The sequence below is a fragment of the Hyla sarda genome, unplaced genomic scaffold, assembly GCF_029499605.1.
Source record: "Hyla sarda isolate aHylSar1 unplaced genomic scaffold, aHylSar1.hap1 scaffold_798, whole genome shotgun sequence".
Classification (NCBI taxonomy): domain Eukaryota; kingdom Metazoa; phylum Chordata; class Amphibia; order Anura; family Hylidae; genus Hyla; species Hyla sarda.
Genome location: NW_026610823.1, coordinates 20,006 through 43,551, shown reverse-complemented (window position 1 = coordinate 43,551; position 23,546 = coordinate 20,006). Strand labels below are relative to the sequence as shown.

Below are 23,546 nucleotides of genomic sequence, written 5' to 3'. Positions count from 1 at the left end.
CAGGTAGCAATGAAAGTAGGAATCTTTCTTTTTAACCCTGTAAGGGGGTGGTGCACTGTACCCGAAGATACTGCCATATCGGGTCAATGCATAGGGCGACGGAAGCAAGCTTCGAAATCGGCCCCCGTTCTCAAAAATCCATTTAATATATGGTCCCCAGATAGGGGACGTATCAGATATTAAACTGATAAGAACAGATACTACACTTGATCTTAGCCAAAAGGCCGAGAAGCGATAACCGTGAAAGGGGCGGGCCCAACAAGGTCCCCTTCATGGGCACTATCACTGCTTGCTGTCAGGGAGGCTGCCAGACAATTTTCCATGCACACTCTGGGCTGGGGGGCAGTCAACCACCAGTACACACAGCAGAACCTAAACCCATACCATTATTGCTAAGCAGCAAGACAGGGGCCCATTGCACTCCCACGGGGCCTTTTTAAATGCAATCCATAACCCGGATTTGCCAGGAACCCTTCTTACTCCTCCTACTTGCATGTGACACTGGGCTTAGGATCTGCATAGGAAACACACACACAAGCACACACCTACCTTTGTTGCCTGCAGATGCCTCCTTGGCTGTCCCCAAACGGTATCAAACCAACACCCACGGGAAGCTGTAAGCATAGAGGACATGCCTGCACCCCATTGGACTTACCTGTGTGGGTTAAACCCGGGTTATTTGACAACCTATGGCGGTGATGGTTCTGCTCAGGCAGAGCAGTGCTGATGCTCCTCATAAAGCTGTCGCTGCTGTGAAGGTTCTAGGTGACATCACAAATCCCTATGGTTACATACACAACAAAGCTGGGTTGTTGTTGTTTACACTCTGCAAGGCCTGTGGAAGTGAGTGACATCATAGCACTGTAGTTCTGAGGGTTCTAGATGGATGCAACAATCTCCTGTTGCTTCTATGAAGGCCATAATAGACGACATCACCAAACAGCTCCATAGTCACATACACAGCAAAGGAGAGATGTTGTTTACACCTAGTGATGTCAGTGGTATTGAGTGACATCACAGCACAGTGCTAAGGCTCCTGGGCCTGGACACAGCAGCGGCTGCAATATCTCAACGGAGAATACGTTTATATATATGTGTGTGTGTGCGCGTATATATATATATATATATATATATATATATATATATATATATATTTCTCCGCCGAAATCACTTTTAAACCCATTTCCACCTTTTTTTCCCTTCTCTTCCTCTTACTTTTTTTTCACGTTTTTTTACGTTTTTCTCCTTTTCGCCTCTTTTCTGGGCGTATTATTCTTCTTTTTCTTCTTTTTTTTCGTCTAATGCATACCCCATCAGTGCAGCAATGCTTATTCAATACCGCCAGCAGATGGAGACACTGGGGGATAATTTTCTAAGGATTTATACTGATTTTTCCTGTCTGAATTTGTCGCACAGAAAGTTGCAGGCCAAATATGTGTGACATTTCTGCGACTTTAGCTTCTAGAGCATTTTTACAACATTATACATAGGTGCTGAATACATAAAAAGCGACTGTTCAGCGACAGACAAGTCGCATCGGCTGAAAGTAGGCCAGAATGTCAGTCCATGTTGGAGCAGGTTTAGATACAGTCTAAAGTATAGATCTCAAAGTCTGTGCACAGAATTTAGCAAGGGCCTCGCACCTTCTGATGCATCAGGTAGGTGCACAATAGCATAGCCTAACCCTCTGTACTTTGGTCTATATTGATGCGGGACATAGACAGCCAGCTGATGACCAATCCATTAGTGCAATGGATGGCTGGAAGCATTTGTCTTTGCCTTTGCAATACCACAGAAGCAATGCATGGTCAATGTACAGCAATGACACACCTGTGTGAACAGCCAGGAGACCCCCCCCCCATGTTATGTTACATAGTTACATAGTTAGTACGGTCGAAAAAAGACATATGTCCATCAAGTTCAACCAGGGAATTAAGGGGTAGGGGTGTGGCGCGATATTGGGGAAGGGATGAGATTTTATATTTCTTCATAAGCATTAATCTTATTTTGTCAATTAGGAACATTCAGCACCCACCCGCTATCAAGGCAGCTGCCTATCATGTCATGCCCTACCTGCACAGGTGTGCTGGCTACTCAAATGATCCAATTAAGGAGGCCATTTAGTCAGCAGCAGCAGAAGTCCTGTGCCTGGACGCTCCAACAGCGGCCAGACACAAGCAGAAGCAGCAGAAGCAGCAGCAGCAGCACCACCTTTTGTTTTTTGGCTGCAGCAGCAGCAAGGCCCACAGGGCTGGCTAGCTGGCTAGCCAGCAAGCAGGTAGCAATGAAAGTAGGAATCTTTCTTTTTAACCCTGTAAGGGGGTGGTGCACTGTACCCGAAGATACTGCCATATCGGGTCAATGCATAGGGCGACGGAAGCAAGCTTCGAAATCGGCCCCCGTTCTCAAAAATCCATTTAATATATGGTCCCCAGATAGGGGACGTATCAGATATTAAACTGATAAGAACAGATACTACACTTGATCTTAGCCAAAAGGCCGAGAAGCGATAACCGTGAAAGGGGCGGGCCCAACAAGGTCCCCTTCATGGGCACTATCACTGCTTGCTGTCAGGGGCTGCCAGACAATTTTCCATGCACACTCTGGGCTGGGGGGCAGTCAACCACCAGTACACACAGCAGAACCTAAACCCATACCATTATTGCTAAGCAGCAAGACAGGGGCCCATTGCACTCCCACGGGGCCTTTTTAAATGCAATCCATAACCCGGATTTGCCAGGAACCCTTCTTACTCCTCCTACTTGCATGTGACACTGGGCTTAGGATCTGCATAGGAAACACACACACAAGCACACACCTACCTTTGTTGCCTGCAGATGCCTCCTTGGCTGTCCCCAAACGGTATCAAACCAACACCCACGGGAAGCTGTAAGCATAGAGGACATGCCTGCACCCCATTGGACTTACCTGTGTGGGTTAAACCCGGGTTATTTGACAACCTATGGCGGTGATGGTTCTGCTCAGGCAGAGCAGTGCTGATGCTCCTCATAAAGCTGTCGCTGCTGTGAAGGTTCTAGGTGACATCACAAATCCCTATGGTTACATACACAACAAAGCTGGGTTGTTGTTGTTTACACTCTGCAAGGCCTGTGGAAGTGAGTGACATCATAGCACTGTAGTTCTGAGGGTTCTAGATGGATGCAACAATCTCCTGTTGCTTCTATGAAGGCCATAATAGACGACATCACCAAACAGCTCCATAGTCACATACACAGCAAAGGAGAGATGTTGTTTACACCTAGTGATGTCAGTGGTATTGAGTGACATCACAGCACAGTGCTAAGGCTCCTGGGCCTGGACACAGCAGCGGCTGCAATATCTCAACGGAGAATACGTTTATATATATGTGTGTGTGTGCGCGTATATATATATATATATATATATATATATATATATATATATATATTTCTCCGCCGAAATCACTTTTAAACCCATTTCCACCTTTTTTTCCCTTCTCTTCCTCTTACTTTTTTTTCACGTTTTTTTACGTTTTTCTCCTTTTCGCCTCTTTTCTGGGCGTATTATTCTTCTTTTTCTTCTTTTTTTTCGTCTAATGCATACCCCATCAGTGCAGCAATGCTTATTCAATACCGCCAGCAGATGGAGACACTGGGGGATAATTTTCTAAGGATTTATACTGATTTTTCCTGTCTGAATTTGTCGCACAGAAAGTTGCAGGCCAAATATGTGTGACATTTCTGCGACTTTAGCTTCTAGAGCATTTTTACAACATTATACATAGGTGCTGAATACATAAAAAGCGACTGTTCAGCGACAGACAAGTCGCATCGGCTGAAAGTAGGCCAGAATGTCAGTCCATGTTGGAGCAGGTTTAGATACAGTCTAAAGTATAGATCTCAAAGTCTGTGCACAGAATTTAGCAAGGGCCTCGCACCTTCTGATGCATCAGGTAGGTGCACAATAGCATAGCCTAACCCTCTGTACTTTGGTCTATATTGATGCGGGACATAGACAGCCAGCTGATGACCAATCCATTAGTGCAATGGATGGCTGGAAGCATTTGTCTTTGCCTTTGCAATACCACAGAAGCAATGCATGGTCAATGTACAGCAATGACACACCTGTGTGAACAGCCAGGAGACCCCCCCCCCATGTTATGTTACATAGTTACATAGTTAGTACGGTCGAAAAAAGACATATGTCCATCAAGTTCAACCAGGGAATTAAGGGGTAGGGGTGTGGCGCGATATTGGGGAAGGGATGAGATTTTATATTTCTTCATAAGCATTAATCTTATTTTGTCAATTAGGAACATTCAGCACCCACCCGCTATCAAGGCAGCTGCCTATCATGTCATGCCCTACCTGCACAGGTGTGCTGGCTACTCAAATGATCCAATTAAGGAGGCCATTTAGTCAGCAGCAGCAGAAGTCCTGTGCCTGGACGCTCCAACAGCGGCCAGACACAAGCAGAAGCAGCAGAAGCAGCAGCAGCACCTTTTGTTTTTTGGCTGCAGCAGCAGCAAGGCCCACAGGGCTGGCTAGCTGGCTAGCCAGCAAGCAGGTAGCAATGAAAGTAGGAATCTTTCTTTTTAACCCTGTAAGGGGGTGGTGCACTGTACCCGAAGATACTGCCATATCGGGTCAATGCATAGGGCGACGGAAGCAAGCTTCGAAATCGGCCCCCGTTCTCAAAAATCCATTTAATATATGGTCCCCAGATAGGGGACGTATCAGATATTAAACTGATAAGAACAGATACTACACTTGATCTTAGCCAAAAGGCCGAGAAGCGATAACCGTGAAAGGGGCGGGCCCAACAAGGTCCCCTTCATGGGCACTATCACTGCTTGCTGTCAGGGAGGCTGCCAGACAATTTTCCATGCACACTCTGGGCTGGGGGGCAGTCAACCACCAGTACACACAGCAGAACCTAAACCCATACCATTATTGCTAAGCAGCAAGACAGGGGCCCATTGCACTCCCACGGGGCCTTTTTAAATGCAATCCATAACCCGGATTTGCCAGGAACCCTTCTTACTCCTCCTACTTGCATGTGACACTGGGCTTAGGATCTGCATAGGAAACACACACACAAGCACACACCTACCTTTGTTGCCTGCAGATGCCTCCTTGGCTGTCCCCAAACGGTATCAAACCAACACCCACGGGAAGCTGTAAGCATAGAGGACATGCCTGCACCCCATTGGACTTACCTGTGTGGGTTAAACCCGGGTTATTTGACAACCTATGGCGGTGATGGTTCTGCTCAGGCAGAGCAGTGCTGATGCTCCTCATAAAGCTGTCGCTGCTGTGAAGGTTCTAGGTGACATCACAAATCCCTATGGTTACATACACAACAAAGCTGGGTTGTTGTTGTTTACACTCTGCAAGGCCTGTGGAAGTGAGTGACATCATAGCACTGTAGTTCTGAGGGTTCTAGATGGATGCAACAATCTCCTGTTGCTTCTATGAAGGCCATAATAGACGACATCACCAAACAGCTCCATAGTCACATACACAGCAAAGGAGAGATGTTGTTTACACCTAGTGATGTCAGTGGTATTGAGTGACATCACAGCACAGTGCTAAGGCTCCTGGGCCTGGACACAGCAGCGGCTGCAATATCTCAACGGAGAATACGTTTATATATATGTGTGTGTGTGCGCGTATATATATATATATATATATATATATATATATATATATATATATTTCTCCGCCGAAATCACTTTTAAACCCATTTCCACCTTTTTTTCCCTTCTCTTCCTCTTACTTTTTTTTCACGTTTTTTTACGTTTTTCTCCTTTTCGCCTCTTTTCTGGGCGTATTATTCTTCTTTTTCTTCTTTTTTTTCGTCTAATGCATACCCCATCAGTGCAGCAATGCTTATTCAATACCGCCAGCAGATGGAGACACTGGGGGATAATTTTCTAAGGATTTATACTGATTTTTCCTGTCTGAATTTGTCGCACAGAAAGTTGCAGGCCAAATATGTGTGACATTTCTGCGACTTTAGCTTCTAGAGCATTTTTACAACATTATACATAGGTGCTGAATACATAAAAAGCGACTGTTCAGCGACAGACAAGTCGCATCGGCTGAAAGTAGGCCAGAATGTCAGTCCATGTTGGAGCAGGTTTAGATACAGTCTAAAGTATAGATCTCAAAGTCTGTGCACAGAATTTAGCAAGGGCCTCGCACCTTCTGATGCATCAGGTAGGTGCACAATAGCATAGCCTAACCCTCTGTACTTTGGTCTATATTGATGCGGGACATAGACAGCCAGCTGATGACCAATCCATTAGTGCAATGGATGGCTGGAAGCATTTGTCTTTGCCTTTGCAATACCACAGAAGCAATGCATGGTCAATGTACAGCAATGACACACCTGTGTGAACAGCCAGGAGACCCCCCCCCCCATGTTATGTTACATAGTTACATAGTTAGTACGGTCGAAAAAAGACATATGTCCATCAAGTTCAACCAGGGAATTAAGGGGTAGGGGTGTGGCGCGATATTGGGGAAGGGATGAGATTTTATATTTCTTCATAAGCATTAATCTTATTTTGTCAATTAGGAACATTCAGCACCCACCCGCTATCAAGGCAGCTGCCTATCATGTCATGCCCTACCTGCACAGGTGTGCTGGCTACTCAAATGATCCAATTAAGGAGGCCATTTAGTCAGCAGCAGCAGAAGTCCTGTGCCTGGACGCTCCAACAGCGGCCAGACACAAGCAGAAGCAGCAGAAGCAGCAGCAGCAGCACCACCTTTTGTTTTTTGGCTGCAGCAGCAGCAAGGCCCACAGGGCTGGCTAGCTGGCTAGCCAGCAAGCAGGTAGCAATGAAAGTAGGAATCTTTCTTTTTAACCCTGTAAGGGGGTGGTGCACTGTACCCGAAGATACTGCCATATCGGGTCAATGCATAGGGCGACGGAAGCAAGCTTCGAAATCGGCCCCCGTTCTCAAAAATCCATTTAATATATGGTCCCCAGATAGGGGACGTATCAGATATTAAACTGATAAGAACAGATACTACACTTGATCTTAGCCAAAAGGCCGAGAAGCGATAACCGTGAAAGGGGCGGGCCCAACAAGGTCCCCTTCATGGGCACTATCACTGCTTGCTGTCAGGGAGGCTGCCAGACAATTTTCCATGCACACTCTGGGCTGGGGGGCAGTCAACCACCAGTACACACAGCAGAACCTAAACCCATACCATTATTGCTAAGCAGCAAGACAGGGGCCCATTGCACTCCCACGGGGCCTTTTTAAATGCAATCCATAACCCGGATTTGCCAGGAACCCTTCTTACTCCTCCTACTTGCATGTGACACTGGGCTTAGGATCTGCATAGGAAACACACACACAAGCACACACCTACCTTTGTTGCCTGCAGATGCCTCCTTGGCTGTCCCCAAACGGTATCAAACCAACACCCACGGGAAGCTGTAAGCATAGAGGACATGCCTGCACCCCATTGGACTTACCTGTGTGGGTTAAACCCGGGTTATTTGACAACCTATGGCGGTGATGGTTCTGCTCAGGCAGAGCAGTGCTGATGCTCCTCATAAAGCTGTCGCTGCTGTGAAGGTTCTAGGTGACATCACAAATCCCTATGGTTACATACACAACAAAGCTGGGTTGTTGTTGTTTACACTCTGCAAGGCCTGTGGAAGTGAGTGACATCATAGCACTGTAGTTCTGAGGGTTCTAGATGGATGCAACAATCTCCTGTTGCTTCTATGAAGGCCATAATAGACGACATCACCAAACAGCTCCATAGTCACATACACAGCAAAGGAGAGATGTTGTTTACACCTAGTGATGTCAGTGGTATTGAGTGACATCACAGCACAGTGCTAAGGCTCCTGGGCCTGGACACAGCAGCGGCTGCAATATCTCAACGGAGAATACGTTTATATATATGTGTGTGTGTGCGCGTATATATATATATATATATATATATATATATATATATATATATATATCTCCGCCGAAATCACTTTTAAACCCATTTCCACCTTTTTTTCCCTTCTCTTCCTCTTACTTTTTTTTCACGTTTTTTTACGTTTTTCTCCTTTTCGCCTCTTTTCTGGGCGTATTATTCTTCTTTTTCTTCTTTTTTTTCGTCTAATGCATACCCCATCAGTGCAGCAATGCTTATTCAATACCGCCAGCAGATGGAGACACTGGGGGATAATTTTCTAAGGATTTATACTGATTTTTCCTGTCTGAATTTGTCGCACAGAAAGTTGCAGGCCAAATATGTGTGACATTTCTGCGACTTTAGCTTCTAGAGCATTTTTACAACATTATACATAGGTGCTGAATACATAAAAAGCGACTGTTCAGCGACAGACAAGTCGCATCGGCTGAAAGTAGGCCAGAATGTCAGTCCATGTTGGAGCAGGTTTAGATACAGTCTAAAGTATAGATCTCAAAGTCTGTGCACAGAATTTAGCAAGGGCCTCGCACCTTCTGATGCATCAGGTAGGTGCACAATAGCATAGCCTAACCCTCTGTACTTTGGTCTATATTGATGCGGGACATAGACAGCCAGCTGATGACCAATCCATTAGTGCAATGGATGGCTGGAAGCATTTGTCTTTGCCTTTGCAATACCACAGAAGCAATGCATGGTCAATGTACAGCAATGACACACCTGTGTGAACAGCCAGGAGACCCCCCCCCCCCATGTTATGTTACATAGTTACATAGTTAGTACGGTCGAAAAAAGACATATGTCCATCAAGTTCAACCAGGGAATTAAGGGGTAGGGGTGTGGCGCGATATTGGGGAAGGGATGAGATTTTATATTTCTTCATAAGCATTAATCTTATTTTGTCAATTAGGAACATTCAGCACCCACCCGCTATCAAGGCAGCTGCCTATCATGTCATGCCCTACCTGCACAGGTGTGCTGGCTACTCAAATGATCCAATTAAGGAGGCCATTTAGTCAGCAGCAGCAGAAGTCCTGTGCCTGGACGCTCCAACAGCGGCCAGACACAAGCAGAAGCAGCAGAAGCAGCAGCAGCAGCACCACCTTTTGTTTTTTGGCTGCAGCAGCAGCAAGGCCCACAGGGCTGGCTAGCTGGCTAGCCAGCAAGCAGGTAGCAATGAAAGTAGGAATCTTTCTTTTTAACCCTGTAAGGGGGTGGTGCACTGTACCCGAAGATACTGCCATATCGGGTCAATGCATAGGGCGACGGAAGCAAGCTTCGAAATCGGCCCCCGTTCTCAAAAATCCATTTAATATATGGTCCCCAGATAGGGGACGTATCAGATATTAAACTGATAAGAACAGATACTACACTTGATCTTAGCCAAAAGGCCGAGAAGCGATAACCGTGAAAGGGGCGGGCCCAACAAGGTCCCCTTCATGGGCACTATCACTGCTTGCTGTCAGGGAGGCTGCCAGACAATTTTCCATGCACACTCTGGGCTGGGGGGCAGTCAACCACCAGTACACACAGCAGAACCTAAACCCATACCATTATTGCTAAGCAGCAAGACAGGGGCCCATTGCACTCCCACGGGGCCTTTTTAAATGCAATCCATAACCCGGATTTGCCAGGAACCCTTCTTACTCCTCCTACTTGCATGTGACACTGGGCTTAGGATCTGCATAGGAAACACACACACAAGCACACACCTACCTTTGTTGCCTGCAGATGCCTCCTTGGCTGTCCCCAAACGGTATCAAACCAACACCCACGGGAAGCTGTAAGCATAGAGGACATGCCTGCACCCCATTGGACTTACCTGTGTGGGTTAAACCCGGGTTATTTGACAACCTATGGCGGTGATGGTTCTGCTCAGGCAGAGCAGTGCTGATGCTCCTCATAAAGCTGTCGCTGCTGTGAAGGTTCTAGGTGACATCACAAATCCCTATGGTTACATACACAACAAAGCTGGGTTGTTGTTGTTTACACTCTGCAAGGCCTGTGGAAGTGAGTGACATCATAGCACTGTAGTTCTGAGGGTTCTAGATGGATGCAACAATCTCCTGTTGCTTCTATGAAGGCCATAATAGACGACATCACCAAACAGCTCCATAGTCACATACACAGCAAAGGAGAGATGTTGTTTACACCTAGTGATGTCAGTGGTATTGAGTGACATCACAGCACAGTGCTAAGGCTCCTGGGCCTGGACACAGCAGCGGCTGCAATATCTCAACGGAGAATACGTTTATATATATGTGTGTGTGTGCGCGTATATATATATATATATATATATATATATATATATATATATATATATATTTCTCCGCCGAAATCACTTTTAAACCCATTTCCACCTTTTTTTCCCTTCTCTTCCTCTTACTTTTTTTTCACGTTTTTTTACGTTTTTCTCCTTTTCGCCTCTTTTCTGGGCGTATTATTCTTCTTTTTCTTCTTTTTTTTCGTCTAATGCATACCCCATCAGTGCAGCAATGCTTATTCAATACCGCCAGCAGATGGAGACACTGGGGGATAATTTTCTAAGGATTTATACTGATTTTTCCTGTCTGAATTTGTCGCACAGAAAGTTGCAGGCCAAATATGTGTGACATTTCTGCGACTTTAGCTTCTAGAGCATTTTTACAACATTATACATAGGTGCTGAATACATAAAAAGCGACTGTTCAGCGACAGACAAGTCGCATCGGCTGAAAGTAGGCCAGAATGTCAGTCCATGTTGGAGCAGGTTTAGATACAGTCTAAAGTATAGATCTCAAAGTCTGTGCACAGAATTTAGCAAGGGCCTCGCACCTTCTGATGCATCAGGTAGGTGCACAATAGCATAGCCTAACCCTCTGTACTTTGGTCTATATTGATGCGGGACATAGACAGCCAGCTGATGACCAATCCATTAGTGCAATGGATGGCTGGAAGCATTTGTCTTTGCCTTTGCAATACCACAGAAGCAATGCATGGTCAATGTACAGCAATGACACACCTGTGTGAACAGCCAGGAGACCCCCCCCCCATGTTATGTTACATAGTTACATAGTTAGTACGGTCGAAAAAAGACATATGTCCATCAAGTTCAACCAGGGAATTAAGGGGTAGGGGTGTGGCGCGATATTGGGGAAGGGATGAGATTTTATATTTCTTCATAAGCATTAATCTTATTTTGTCAATTAGGAACATTCAGCACCCACCCGCTATCAAGGCAGCTGCCTATCATGTCATGCCCTACCTGCACAGGTGTGCTGGCTACTCAAATGATCCAATTAAGGAGGCCATTTAGTCAGCAGCAGCAGAAGTCCTGTGCCTGGACGCTCCAACAGCGGCCAGACACAAGCAGAAGCAGCAGAAGCAGCAGAAGCAGCAGCAGCAGCAGCAGCACCACCTTTTGTTTTTTGGCTGCAGCAGCAGCAAGGCCCACAGGGCTGGCTAGCTGGCTAGCCAGCAAGCAGGTAGCAATGAAAGTAGGAATCTTTCTTTTTAACCCTGTAAGGGGGTGGTGCACTGTACCCGAAGATACTGCCATATCGGGTCAATGCATAGGGCGACGGAAGCAAGCTTCGAAATCGGCCCCCGTTCTCAAAAATCCATTTAATATATGGTCCCCAGATAGGGGACGTATCAGATATTAAACTGATAAGAACAGATACTACACTTGATCTTAGCCAAAAGGCCGAGAAGCGATAACCGTGAAAGGGGCGGGCCCAACAAGGTCCCCTTCATGGGCACTATCACTGCTTGCTGTCAGGGAGGCTGCCAGACAATTTTCCATGCACACTCTGGGCTGGGGGGCAGTCAACCACCAGTACACACAGCAGAACCTAAACCCATACCATTATTGCTAAGCAGCAAGACAGGGGCCCATTGCACTCCCACGGGGCCTTTTTAAATGCAATCCATAACCCGGATTTGCCAGGAACCCTTCTTACTCCTCCTTCTTGCATGTGACACTGGGCTTAGGATCTGCATAGGAAACACACACACAAGCACACACCTACCTTTGTTGCCTGCAGATGCCTCCTTGGCTGTCCCCAAACGGTATCAAACCAACACCCACGGGAAGCTGTAAGCATAGAGGACATGCCTGCACCCCATTGGACTTACCTGTGTGGGTTAAACCCGGGTTATTTGACAACCTATGGCGGTGATGGTTCTGCTCAGGCAGAGCAGTGCTGATGCTCCTCATAAAGCTGTCGCTGCTGTGAAGGTTCTAGGTGACATCACAAATCCCTATGGTTACATACACAACAAAGCTGGGTTGTTGTTGTTTACACTCTGCAAGGCCTGTGGAAGTGAGTGACATCATAGCACTGTAGTTCTGAGGGTTCTAGATGGATGCAACAATCTCCTGTTGCTTCTATGAAGGCCATAATAGACGACATCACCAAACAGCTCCATAGTCACATACACAGCAAAGGAGAGATGTTGTTTACACCTAGTGATGTCAGTGGTATTGAGTGACATCACAGCACAGTGCTAAGGCTCCTGGGCCTGGACACAGCAGCGGCTGCAATATCTCAACGGAGAATACGTTTATATATATGTGTGTGTGTGCGCGTATATATATATATATATATATATATATATATATATATATATATTTCTCCGCCGAAATCACTTTTAAACCCATTTCCACCTTTTTTTCCCTTCTCTTCCTCTTACTTTTTTTTCACGTTTTTTTACGTTTTTCTCCTTTTCGCCTCTTTTCTGGGCGTATTATTCTTCTTTTTCTTCTTTTTTTTCGTCTAATGCATACCCCATCAGTGCAGCAATGCTTATTCAATACCGCCAGCAGATGGAGACACTGGGGGATAATTTTCTAAGGATTTATACTGATTTTTCCTGTCTGAATTTGTCGCACAGAAAGTTGCAGGCCAAATATGTGTGACATTTCTGCGACTTTAGCTTCTAGAGCATTTTTACAACATTATACATAGGTGCTGAATACATAAAAAGCGACTGTTCAGCGACAGACAAGTCGCATCGGCTGAAAGTAGGCCAGAATGTCAGTCCATGTTGGAGCAGGTTTAGATACAGTCTAAAGTATAGATCTCAAAGTCTGTGCACAGAATTTAGCAAGGGCCTCGCACCTTCTGATGCATCAGGTAGGTGCACAATAGCATAGCCTAACCCTCTGTACTTTGGTCTATATTGATGCGGGACATAGACAGCCAGCTGATGACCAATCCATTAGTGCAATGGATGGCTGGAAGCATTTGTCTTTGCCTTTGCAATACCACAGAAGCAATGCATGGTCAATGTACAGCAATGACACACCTGTGTGAACAGCCAGGAGACCCCCCCCCCATGTTATGTTACATAGTTACATAGTTAGTACGGTCGAAAAAAGACATATGTCCATCAAGTTCAACCAGGGAATTAAGGGGTAGGGGTGTGGCGCGATATTGGGGAAGGGATGAGATTTTATATTTCTTCATAAGCATTAATCTTATTTTGTCAATTAGGAACATTCAGCACCCACCCGCTATCAAGGCAGCTGCCTATCATGTCATGCCCTACCTGCACAGGTGTGCTGGCTACTCAAATGATCCAATTAAGGAGGCCATTTAGTCAGCAGCAGCAGAAGTCCTGTGCCTGGACGCTCCAACAGCGGCCAGACACAAGCAGAAGCAGCAGAAGCAGCAGAAGCAGCAGCAGCAGCAGCAGCACCACCTTTTGTTTTTTGGCTGCAGCAGCAGCAAGGCCCACAGGGCTGGCTAGCTGGCTAGCCAGCAAGCAGGTAGCAATGAAAGTAGGAATCTTTCTTTTTAACCCTGTAAGGGGGTGGTGCACTGTACCCGAAGATACTGCCATATCGGGTCAATGCATAGGGCGACGGAAGCAAGCTTCGAAATCGGCCCCCGTTCTCAAAAATCCATTTAATATATGGTCCCCAGATAGGGGACGTATCAGATATTAAACTGATAAGAACAGATACTACACTTGATCTTAGCCAAAAGGCCGAGAAGCGATAACCGTGAAAGGGGCGGGCCCAACAAGGTCCCCTTCATGGGCACTATCACTGCTTGCTGTCAGGGAGGCTGCCAGACAATTTTCCATGCACACTCTGGGCTGGGGGGCAGTCAACCACCAGTACACACAGCAGAACCTAAACCCATACCATTATTGCTAAGCAGCAAGACAGGGGCCCATTGCACTCCCACGGGGCCTTTTTAAATGCAATCCATAACCCGGATTTGCCAGGAACCCTTCTTACTCCTCCTTCTTGCATGTGACACTGGGCTTAGGATCTGCATAGGAAACACACACACAAGCACACACCTACCTTTGTTGCCTGCAGATGCCTCCTTGGCTGTCCCCAAACGGTATCAAACCAACACCTACGGGAAGCTGTAAGCATAGAGGACATGCCTGCACCCCATTGGACTTACCTGTGTGGGTTAAACCCGGGTTATTTGACAACCTATGGCGGTGATGGTTCTGCTCAGGCAGAGCAGTGCTGATGCTCCTCATAAAGCTGTCGCTGCTGTGAAGGTTCTAGGTGACATCACAAATCCCTATGGTTACATACACAACAAAGCTGGGTTGTTGTTGTTTACACTCTGCAAGGCCTGTGGAAGTGAGTGACATCATAGCACTGTAGTTCTGAGGGTTCTAGATGGATGCAACAATCTCCTGTTGCTTCTATGAAGGCCATAATAGACGACATCACCAAACAGCTCCATAGTCACATACACAGCAAAGGAGAGATGTTGTTTACACCTAGTGATGTCAGTGGTATTGAGTGACATCACAGCACAGTGCTAAGGCTCCTGGGCCTGGACACAGCAGCGGCTGCAATATCTCAACGGAGAATACGTTTATATATATGTGTGTGTGTGCGCGTATATATATATATATATATATATATATATATATATATATATTTCTCAGCCGAAATCACTTTTAAACCCATTTCCACCTTTTTTTCCCTTCTCTTCCTCTTACTTTTTTTTCACGTTTTTTTACGTTTTTCTCCTTTTCGCCTCTTTTCTGGGCGTATTATTCTTCTTTTTCTTCTTTTTTTTCGTCTAATGCATACCCCATCAGTGCAGCAATGCTTATTCAATACCGCCAGCAGATGGAGACACTGGGGGATAATTTTCTAAGGATTTATACTGATTTTTCCTGTCTGAATTTGTCGCACAGAAAGTTGCAGGCCAAATATGTGTGACATTTCTGCGACTTTAGCTTCTAGAGCATTTTTACAACATTATACATAGGTGCTGAATACATAAAAAGCGACTGTTCAGCGACAGACAAGTCGCATCGGCTGAAAGTAGGCCAGAATGTCAGTCCATGTTGGAGCAGGTTTAGATACAGTCTAAAGTATAGATCTCAAAGTCTGTGCACAGAATTTAGCAAGGGCCTCGCACCTTCTGATGCATCAGGTAGGTGCACAATAGCATAGCCTAACCCTCTGTACTTTGGTCTATATTGATGCGGGACATAGACAGCCAGCTGATGACCAATCCATTAGTGCAATGGATGGCTGGAAGCATTTGTCTTTGCCTTTGCAATACCACAGAAGCAATGCATGGTCAATGTACAGCAATGACAACACCTGTGTGAACAGCCAGGAGACCCCCCCCCCATGTTATGTTACATAGTTACATAGTTAGTACGGTCGAAAAAAGACATATGTCCATCAAGTTCAACCAGGGAATTAAGGGGTAGGGGTGTGGCGCGATATTGGGGAAGGGATGAGATTTTATATTTCTTCATAAGCATTAATCTTATTTTGTCAATTAGGAACATTCAGCACCCACCCGCTATCAAGGCAGCTGCCTATCATGTCATGCCCTACCTGCACAGGTGTGCTGGCTACTCAAATGATCCAATTAAGGAGGCCATTTAGTCAGCAGCAGCAGAAGTCCTGTGCCTGGACGCTCCAACAGCGGCCAGACACAAGCAGAAGCAGCAGAAGCAGCAGCAGCAGCACCACCTTTTGTTTTTTGGCTGCAGCAGCAGCAAGGCCCACAGGGCTGGCTAGCTGGCTAGCCAGCAAGCAGGTAGCAATGAAAGTAGGAATCTTTCTTTTTAACCCTGTAAGGGGGTGGTGCACTGTACCCGAAGATACTGCCATATCGGGTCAATGCATAGGGCGACGGAAGCAAGCTTCGAAATCGGCCCCCGTTCTCAAAAATCCATTTAATATATGGTCCCCAGATAGGGGACGTATCAGATATTAAACTGATAAGAACAGATACTACACTTGATCTTAGCCAAAAGGCCGAGAAGCGATAACCGTGAAAGGGGCGGGCCCAACAAGGTCCCCTTCATGGGCACTATCACTGCTTGCTGTCAGGGAGGCTGCCAGACAATTTTCCATGCACACTCTGGGCTGGGGGGCAGTCAACCACCAGTACACACAGCAGAACCTAAACCCATACCATTATTGCTAAGCAGCAAGACAGGGGCCCATTGCACTCCCACGGGGCCTTTTTAAATGCAATCCATAACCCGGATTTGCCAGGAACCCTTCTTACTCCTCCTACTTGCATGTGACACTGGGCTTAGGATCTGCATAGGAAACACACACACAAGCACACACCTACCTTTGTTGCCTGCAGATGCCTCCTTGGCTGTCCCCAAACGGTATCAAACCAACACCCACGGGAAGCTGTAAGCATAGAGGACATGCCTGCACCCCATTGGACTTACCTGTGTGGGTTAAACCCGGGTTATTTGACAACCTATGGCGGTGATGGTTCTGCTCAGGCAGAGCAGTGCTGATGCTCCTCATAAAGCTGTCGCTGCTGTGAAGGTTCTAGGTGACATCACAAATCCCTATGGTTACATACACAACAAAGCTGGGTTGTTGTTGTTTACACTCTGCAAGGCCTGTGGAAGTGAGTGACATCATAGCACTGTAGTTCTGAGGGTTCAAGATGGATGCAACAATCTCCTGTTGCTTCTATGAAGGCCGTAATAGACGACATCACCAAACAGCTCCATAGTCACATACACAGCAAAGGAGAGATGTTGTTTACACCTAGTGATGTCAGTGGTATTGAGTGACATCACAGCACAGTGCTAAGGCTCCTGGGCCTGGACACAGCAGCGGCTGCAATATCTCAACGGAGAATACGTTTATATATATGTGTGTGTGTGCGCGTATATATATATATATATATATATATATATATATATATATATATTTCTCCGCCGAAATCACTTTTAAACCCATTTCCACCTTTTTTTCCCTTCTCTTCCTCTTACTTTTTTTTCACGTTTTTTTACGTTTTTCTCCTTTTCGCCTCTTTTCTGGGCGTATTATTCTTCTTTTTCTTCTTTTTTTTCGTCTAATGCATACCCCATCAGTGCAGCAATTGCTTATTCAATACCGCCAGCAGATGGAGACACTGGGGGATAATTTTCTAAGGATTTATACTGATTTTTCCTGTCTGAATTTGTCGCACAGAAAGTTGCAGGCCAAATATGTGTGACATTTCTGCGACTTTAGCTTCTAGAGCATTTTTACAACATTATACATAGGTGCTGAATACATAAAAAGCGACTGTTCAGCGACAGACAAGTCGCATCGGCTGAAAGTAGGCCAGAATGTCAGTCCATGTTGGAGCAGGTTTAGATACAGTCTAAAGTATAGATCTCAAAGTCTGTGCACAGAATTTAGCAAGGGCCTCGCACCTTCTGATGCATCAGGTAGGTGCACAATAGCATAGCCTAACCCTCTGTACTTTGGTCTATATTGATGCGGGACATAGACAGCCAGCTGATGACCAATCCATTAGTGCAATGGATGGCTGGAAGCATTTGTCTTTGCCTTTGCAATACCACAGAAGCAATGCATGGTCAATGTACAGCAATGACACACCTGTGTGAACAGCCAGGAGACCCCCCCCCCATGTTATGTTACATAGTTACATAGTTAGTACGGTCGAAAAAAGACATATGTCCATCAAGTTCAACCAGGGAATTAAGGGGTAGGGGTGTGGCGCGATATTGGGGAAGGGATGAGATTTTATATTTCTTCATAAGCATTAATCTTATTTTGTCAATTAGGAACATTCAGCACCCACCCGCTATCAAGGCAGCTGCCTATCATGTCATGCCCTACCTGCACAGGTGTGCTGGCTACTCAAATGATCCAATTAAGGAGGCCATTTAGTCAGCAGCAGCAGAAGTCCTGTGCCTGGACGCTCCAACAGCGGCCAGACACAAGCAGAAGCAGCAGAAGCAGCAGCAGCAGCACCACCTTTTGTTTTTTGGCTGCAGCAGCAGCAAGGCCCACAGGGCTGGCTAGCTGGCTAGCCAGCAAGCAGGTAGCAATGAAAGTAGGAATCTTTCTTTTTAACCCTGTAAGGGGGTGGTGCACTGTACCCGAAGATACTGCCATATCGGGTCAATGCATAGGGCGACGGAAGCAAGCTTCGAAATCGGCCCCCGTTCTCAAAAATCCATTTAATATATGGTCCCCAGATAGGGGACGTATCAGATATTAAACTGATAAGAACAGATACTACACTTGATCTTAGCCAAAAGGCCGAGAAGCGATAACCGTGAAAGGGGCGGGCCCAACAAGGTCCCCTTCATGGGCACTATCTCACTGCTTGCTGTCAGGGAGGCTGCCAGACAATTTTCCATGCACACTCTGGGCTGGGGGGCAGTCAACCACCAGTACACACAGCAGAACCTAAACCCATACCATTATTGCTAAGCAGCAAGACAGGGGCCCATTGCACTCCCACGGGGCCTTTTTAAATGCAATCCATAACCCGGATTTGCCAGGAACCCTTCTTACTCCTCCTACTTGCATGTGACACTGGGCTTAGGATCTGCATAGGAAACACACACACAAGCACACACCTACCTTTGTTGCCTGCAGATGCCTCCTTGGCTGTCCCCAAACGGTATCAAACCAACACCCACGGGAAGCTGTAAGCATAGAGGACATGCCTGCACCCCATTGGACTTACCTGTGTGGGTTAAACCCGGGTTATTTGACAACCTATGGCGGTGATGGTTCTGCTCAGGCAGAGCAGTGCTGATGCTCCTCATAAAGCTGTCGCTGCTGTGAAGGTTCTAGGTGACATCACAAATCCCTATGGTTACATACACAACAAAGCTGGGTTGTTGTTGTTTACACTCTGCAAGGCCTGTGGAAGTGAGTGACATCATAGCACTGTAGTTCTGAGGGTTCTAGATGGATGCAACAATCTCCTGTTGCTTCTATGAAGGCCATAATAGACGACATCACCAAACAGCTCCATAGTCACATACACAGCAAAGGAGAGATGTTGTTTACACCTAGTGATGTCAGTGGTATTGAGTGACATCACAGCACAGTGCTAAGGCTCCTGGGCCTGGACACAGCAGCGGCTGCAATATCTCAACGGAGAATACGTTTATATATATGTGTGTGTGTGCGCGTATATATATATATATATATATATATATATATATATATATATATTTCTCCGCCGAAATCACTTTTAAACCCATTTCCACCTTTTTTTCCCTTCTCTTCCTCTTACTTTTTTTTCACGTTTTTTTACGTTTTTCTCCTTTTCGCCTCTTTTCTGGGCGTATTATTCTTCTTTTTCTTCTTTTTTTTCGTCTAATGCATACCCCATCAGTGCAGCAATGCTTATTCAATACCGCCAGCAGATGGAGACACTGGGGGATAATTTTCTAAGGATTTATACTGATTTTTCCTGTCTGAATTTGTCGCACAGAAAGTTGCAGGCCAAATATGTGTGACATTTCTGCGACTTTAGCTTCTAGAGCATTTTTACAACATTATACATAGGTGCTGAATACATAAAAAGCGACTGTTCAGCGACAGACAAGTCGCATCGGCTGAAAGTAGGCCAGAATGTCAGTCCATGTTGGAGCAGGTTTAGATACAGTCTAAAGTATAGATCTCAAAGTCTGTGCACAGAATTTAGCAAGGGCCTCGCACCTTCTGATGCATCAGGTAGGTGCACAATAGCATAGCCTAACCCTCTGTACTTTGGTCTATATTGATGCGGGACATAGACAGCCAGCTGATGACCAATCCATTAGTGCAATGGATGGCTGGAAGCATTTGTCTTTGCCTTTGCAATACCACAGAATCAATGCATGGTCAATGTACAGCAATGACACACCTGTGTGAACAGCCAGGAGACCCCCCCCCCATGTTATGTTACATAGTTACATAGTTAGTACGGTCGAAAAAAGACATATGTCCATCAAGTTCAACCAGGGAATTAAGGGGTAGGGGTGTGGCGCGATATTGGGGAAGGGATGAGATTTTATATTTCTTCATAAGCATTAATCTTATTTTGTCAATTAGGAACATTCAGCACCCACCCGCTATCAAGGCAGCTGCCTATCATGTCATGCCCTACCTGCACAGGTGTGCTGGCTACTCAAATGATCCAATTAAGGAGGCCATTTAGTCAGCAGCAGCAGAAGTCCTGTGCCTGGACGCTCCAACAGCGGCCAGACACAAGCAGAAGCAGCAGAAGCAGCACCACCTTTTGTTTTTTGGCTGCAGCAGCAGCAAGGCCCACAGGGCTGGCTAGCTGGCTAGCCAGCAAGCAGGTAGCAATGAAAGTAGGAATCTTTCTTTTTAACCCTGTAAGGGGGTGGTGCACTGTACCCGAAGATACTGCCATATCGGGTCAATGCATAGGGCGACGGAAGCAAGCTTCGAAATCGGCCCCCGTTCTCAAAAATCCATTTAATATATGGTCCCCAGATAGGGGACGTATCAGATATTAAACTGATAAGAACAGATACTACACTTGATCTTAGCCAAAAGGCCGAGAAGCGATAACCGTGAAAGGGGCGGGCCCAACAAGGTCCCCTTCATGGGCACTATCACTGCTTGCTGTCAGGGAGGCTGCCAGACAATTTTCCATGCACACTCTGGGCTGGGGGGCAGTCAACCACCAGTACACACAGCAGAACCTAAACCCATACCATTATTGCTAAGCAGCAAGACAGGGGCCCATTGCACTCCCACGGGGCCTTTTTAAATGCAATCCATAACCCGGATTTGCCAGGAACCCTTCTTACTCCTCCTACTTGCATGTGACACTGGGCTTAGGATCTGCATAGGAAACACACACACAAGCACACACCTACCTTTGTTGCCTGCAGATGCCTCCTTGGCTGTCCCCAAACGGTATCAAACCAACACCCACGGGAAGCTGTAAGCATAGAGGACATGCCTGCACCCCATTGGACTTACCTGTGTGGGTTAAACCCGGGTTATTTGACAACCTATGGCGGTGATGGTTCTGCTCAGGCAGAGCAGTGCTGATGCTCCTCATAAAGCTGTCGCTGCTGTGAAGGTTCTAGGTGACATCACAAATCCCTATGGTTACATACACAACAAAGCTGGGTTGTTGTTGTTTACACTCTGCAAGGCCTGTGGAAGTGAGTGACATCATAGCACTGTAGTTCTGAGGGTTCTAGATGGATGCAACAATCTCCTGTTGCTTCTATGAAGGCCATAATAGACGACATCACCAAACAGCTCCATAGTCACATACACAGCAAAGGAGAGATGTTGTTTACACCTAGTGATGTCAGTGGTATTGAGTGACATCACAGCACAGTGCTAAGGCTCCTGGGCCTGGACACAGCAGCGGCTGCAATATCTCAACGGAGAATACGTTTATATATATGTGTGTGTGTGCGCGTATATATATATATATATATATATATATATATATATATATATTTCTCCGCCGAAATCACTTTTAAACCCATTTCCACCTTTTTTTCCCTTCTCTTCCTCTTACTTTTTTTTCACGTTTTTTTACGTTTTTCTCCTTTTCGCCTCTTTTCTGGGCGTATTATTCTTCTTTTTCTTCTTTTTTTTCGTCTAATGCATACCCCATCAGTGCAGCAATGCTTATTCAATACCGCCAGCAGATGGAGACACTGGGGGATAATTTTCTAAGGATTTATACTGATTTTTCCTGTCTGAATTTGTCGCACAGAAAGTTGCAGGCCAAATATGTGTGACATTTCTGCGACTTTAGCTTCTAGAGCATTTTTACAACATTATACATAGGTGCTGAATACATAAAAAGCGACTGTTCAGCGACAGACAAGTCGCATCGGCTGAAAGTAGGCCAGAATGTCAGTCCATGTTGGAGCAGGTTTAGATACAGTCTAAAGTATAGATCTCAAAGTCTGTGCACAGAATTTAGCAAGGGCCTCGCACCTTCTGATGCATCAGGTAGGTGCACAATAGCATAGCCTAACCCTCTGTACTTTGGTCTATATTGATGCGGGACATAGACAGCCAGCTGATGACCAATCCATTAGTGCAATGGATGGCTGGAAGCATTTGTCTTTGCCTTTGCAATACCACAGAAGCAATGCATGGTCAATGTACAGCAATGACACACCTGTGTGAACAGCCAGGAGACCCCCCCCCCATGTTATGTTACATAGTTACATAGTTAGTACGGTCGAAAAAAGACATATGTCCATCAAGTTCAACCAGGGAATTAAGGGGTAGGGGTGTGGCGCGATATTGGGGAAGGGATGAGATTTTATATTTCTTCATAAGCATTAATCTTATTTTGTCAATTAGGAACATTCAGCACCCACCCGCTATCAAGGCAGCTGCCTATCATGTCATGCCCTACCTGCACAGGTGTGCTGGCTACTCAAATGATCCAATTAAGGAGGCCATTTAGTCAGCAGCAGCAGAAGTCCTGTGCCTGGACGCTCCAACAGCGGCCAGACACAAGCAGAAGCAGCAGAAGCAGCAGCAGCAGCACCACCTTTTGTTTTTTGGCTGCAGCAGCAGCAAGGCCCACAGGGCTGGCTAGCTGGCTAGCCAGCAAGCAGGTAGCAATGAAAGTAGGAATCTTTCTTTTTAACCCTGTAAGGGGGTGGTGCACTGTACCCGAAGATACTGCCATATCGGGTCAATGCATAGGGCGACGGAAGCAAGCTTCGAAATCGGCCCCCGTTCTCAAAAATCCATTTAATATATGGTCCCCAGATAGGGGACGTATCAGATATTAAACTGATAAGAACAGATACTACACTTGATCTTAGCCAAAAGGCCGAGAAGCGATAACCGTGAAAGGGGCGGGCCCAACAAGGTCCCCTTCATGGGCACTATCACTGCTTGCTGTCAGGGAGGCTGCCAGACAATTTTCCATGCACACTCTGGGCTGGGGGGCAGTCAACCACCAGTACACACAGCAGAACCTAAACCCATACCATTATTGCTAAGCAGCAAGACAGGGGCCCATTGCACTCCCACGGGGCCTTTTTAAATGCAATCCATAACCCGGATTTGCCAGGAACCCTTCTTACTCCTCCTACTTGCATGTGACACTGGGCTTAGGATCTGCATAGGAAACACACACACAAGCACACACCTACCTTTGTTGCCTGCAGATGCCTCCTTGGCTGTCCCCAAACGGTATCAAACCAACACCCACGGGAAGCTGTAAGCATAGAGGACATGCCTGCACCCCATTGGACTTACCTGTGTGGGTTAAACCCGGGTTATTTGACAACCTATGGCGGTGATGGTTCTGCTCAGGCAGAGCAGTGCTGATGCTCCTCATAAAGCTGTCGCTGCTGTGAAGGTTCTAGGTGACATCACAAATCCCTATG

At 46.1% G+C, this 23,546-nt stretch overlaps 11 non-coding genes across 11 annotated transcripts; all 11 read right to left on the bottom strand.

The window, feature by feature from the left end:
- Positions 1-45: 45 nt before the first annotated feature.
- On the bottom strand, positions 46-236 carry LOC130346599 (U2 spliceosomal RNA). The gene has a single exon (XR_008884770.1). It is a non-coding gene; the product is annotated as a U2 spliceosomal RNA (small nuclear RNA).
- Positions 237-2,320: 2,084 nt separating this feature from the next.
- LOC130346596 (U2 spliceosomal RNA) lies at positions 2,321-2,511 on the bottom strand. The gene has a single exon (XR_008884768.1). It is a non-coding gene; the product is annotated as a U2 spliceosomal RNA (small nuclear RNA).
- Positions 2,512-4,587: 2,076 nt separating this feature from the next.
- Positions 4,588-4,778, bottom strand: LOC130346595 (U2 spliceosomal RNA). Its single transcript, XR_008884767.1, has one exon. It is a non-coding gene; the product is annotated as a U2 spliceosomal RNA (small nuclear RNA).
- A 2,085-nt stretch (positions 4,779-6,863) lies between these two features.
- On the bottom strand, positions 6,864-7,054 carry LOC130346594 (U2 spliceosomal RNA). Its single transcript, XR_008884766.1, has one exon. It is a non-coding gene; the product is annotated as a U2 spliceosomal RNA (small nuclear RNA).
- A 2,086-nt stretch (positions 7,055-9,140) lies between these two features.
- LOC130346593 (U2 spliceosomal RNA) lies at positions 9,141-9,331 on the bottom strand. Its single transcript, XR_008884765.1, has one exon. It is a non-coding gene; the product is annotated as a U2 spliceosomal RNA (small nuclear RNA).
- Positions 9,332-11,434: 2,103 nt separating this feature from the next.
- LOC130346592 (U2 spliceosomal RNA) lies at positions 11,435-11,625 on the bottom strand. Its single transcript, XR_008884764.1, has one exon. It is a non-coding gene; the product is annotated as a U2 spliceosomal RNA (small nuclear RNA).
- Positions 11,626-13,722: 2,097 nt separating this feature from the next.
- Positions 13,723-13,913, bottom strand: LOC130346591 (U2 spliceosomal RNA). The gene has a single exon (XR_008884763.1). It is a non-coding gene; the product is annotated as a U2 spliceosomal RNA (small nuclear RNA).
- A 2,081-nt stretch (positions 13,914-15,994) lies between these two features.
- On the bottom strand, positions 15,995-16,185 carry LOC130346590 (U2 spliceosomal RNA). The gene has a single exon (XR_008884762.1). It is a non-coding gene; the product is annotated as a U2 spliceosomal RNA (small nuclear RNA).
- Positions 16,186-18,268: 2,083 nt separating this feature from the next.
- Positions 18,269-18,459, bottom strand: LOC130346589 (U2 spliceosomal RNA). The gene has a single exon (XR_008884761.1). It is a non-coding gene; the product is annotated as a U2 spliceosomal RNA (small nuclear RNA).
- A 2,075-nt stretch (positions 18,460-20,534) lies between these two features.
- On the bottom strand, positions 20,535-20,725 carry LOC130346585 (U2 spliceosomal RNA). The gene has a single exon (XR_008884759.1). It is a non-coding gene; the product is annotated as a U2 spliceosomal RNA (small nuclear RNA).
- A 2,080-nt stretch (positions 20,726-22,805) lies between these two features.
- On the bottom strand, positions 22,806-22,996 carry LOC130346573 (U2 spliceosomal RNA). Its single transcript, XR_008884752.1, has one exon. It is a non-coding gene; the product is annotated as a U2 spliceosomal RNA (small nuclear RNA).
- Positions 22,997-23,546: the final 550 nt, after the last annotated feature.